We start from the raw sequence: 2,085 nt of genomic DNA, 5'->3' as shown, positions 1-2,085 counted from the left end.
AGTATTATGTTGTATTCCACCACTGAGAGTTTGGAGTACTTTGCTACCAAAACACAATTTAGACTATCCTGAGAGATTCCAAGAGAATCCATAACAAAGCAAAGATTAGGGCGATGGATTGCTTTTCAGTTATGCTTACTCTTTGCTGGGTAATGAAGACATAGGCAAGGATCCGTGAAGAGGTCAAATATGAACAGATTTTAGTATTTGCCATGGAATTCAAAGGAAACGGAATAAAATATTCAGAATGAGAAATCTTTCAGAGAGAAAAATTTCTCTTTTTACCTGAACATTTCCATTGCTCAGCTTTGCTTACATTAACATGAAGAACAAAAAACGATCCCTGTAACAACCTGAGTATCTGGATAATATGTTTATACACTTTTGATCAATCCTGTGTTTGTGGTGCTTCCTACAGCTAGAGGTGAATGAGAGTCTAGAGGGAAATAATGAATGGATTTAGCCCTCATTTGCCTTGACTCTACAGGCAATTTTTACATTTTCAGAGACTCAAGGGTGTTATTTGGAGAAATTGCTCAGGAATAAAGATATCCCACCAGGCAAAAGAGGATTTCATGTTTTTGAGAGTCCTCTTTCTTTGATTTCCAGTTTGCAGGTGGGATGGGGGGCGCAGTAAAGGGAGTTGAAAATGCCTAGGTGATATCCGTTACCAAGAGCAGCAAGCACCCCCTGCAAGCTCAGCAGTGACTGGACTCTCAAAGGAAACAGATTGCCCACATGTCCTTTTGTGCTTGTTACTGAAGTATTGGAGAGAAAAGCATTAAAGAGGAAATGCATCCTCCTCTGAAGGAATGGTTTTCATCAGATGCTTCTGTATTTCCTGGTGTACAGGCCTGGATGCTGCTTTCAGAAATCGGAGCTTGGAAACATGATTCTCTTTTGCTCTTGATTTAAAAAAATCATATGTATATTACGAATGATGTGACCAAGTAAACTGAGATCAGAGATAGGTGTGTGCATGGAGGCACAAGCGAGCTAGGTCTCCAGAACTGAAGGATGCTCATTCCTCATTTGGAATTTTTATACACCCTGACATTCTTTCTTTCTTTGTTTTTGCAGTTTTATTGAGAAATAATTGACATACAACTGTATAAGTTTGAGGCATACAGCGTGATGGTTTGATTTACAGATATTGTGAAATGATTACCACAATAGGTTTAGTTGACATCTGTCATCTCATATAGATACAATAAAAAGAAACGAAAATAAATTTCTCCTTGTGATGAGAACTCTTAGGATCTACTCTCTTAATTTAAAATATGGAAGGCTTCATGAACTTGCCTGTCCCCCTTGTGCAGGGGCCATGCTAACCCTCTCTGTATGGTTCCAATTTTAGTATGTGTGCTGCCGACGTGAGCACCCCCGACACTGTTGACAGGGCCTTTCGTGTGGACTGAAAGGGAAGAAAGGCAGGAAGTCTACTGTCATAGAATTTTTTTTATTTCTTAGAAGCTACATCCTCCTATAAACTAAAAAGTTTTCATTCCTAGTGTTGAAATTGATATCCGTATACCTACTTGCAGCTTTAAAACATTTAAGATTGCGAGAAAAATGCAAAACTTTCCTTTTTTGCTTTTTTATTTTTTTTCTTTAAAGATTGGCACCTGAGCTAAGAACTGTTGCCAATCTTCTTCTTCGTTTTTTTTTTCTTCCTTCTTTTTCTCTCCAAATCCCCCCAGTACATAGTTGTAGTATTCTAGATGTGGGTCTTTCTAGTTGTGGCACGTGGGACGCTGCCTCAGCGTGGCCTGATGAGTGGTGCCATGTCTGCGCCCAGGGTTCAAACCAGCGAAGCCCTGGGCCACCACAGCAGAGCCGGCAAACTTAACCATTCAGCCACGGGGCCAGCCCTGGAAAACTTTCTTTATGGTTCTTTGCACACAAAATTACGACATTATTTCCCTCTTCTTGGCTATAGTAGTGTATTAATTTAGTCCTGTCTGTATACATCAGGCACATATATGGTGTAGTATTTCTTATGAACTATAAATTTCGCTAAAATGCACAAAGACATGAGTGTTCATTGTACAACTGGTTATTGTAGCAAAATATTAGGAACCATGT

The 2,085-nt window shown here is 39.4% G+C and overlaps 1 non-coding gene across 1 annotated transcript; it reads right to left on the bottom strand.

Annotated features, from left to right (window-relative positions):
• Positions 1–1,274: 1,274 nt before the first annotated feature.
• Positions 1,275–1,381, bottom strand: LOC111768936 (U6 spliceosomal RNA). Its single transcript, XR_002801619.1, has one exon. It is a non-coding gene; the product is annotated as a U6 spliceosomal RNA (small nuclear RNA).
• Positions 1,382–2,085: the final 704 nt, after the last annotated feature.

The sequence above is a fragment of the Equus caballus genome, chromosome 18 (genome assembly GCF_041296265.1).
Source record: "Equus caballus isolate H_3958 breed thoroughbred chromosome 18, TB-T2T, whole genome shotgun sequence".
NCBI lineage: Eukaryota > Metazoa > Chordata > Mammalia > Perissodactyla > Equidae > Equus > Equus caballus.
The sequence above is the reverse complement of the archived record's forward strand: the minus strand, read 5'-3'. Positions and strand labels throughout refer to the sequence as shown.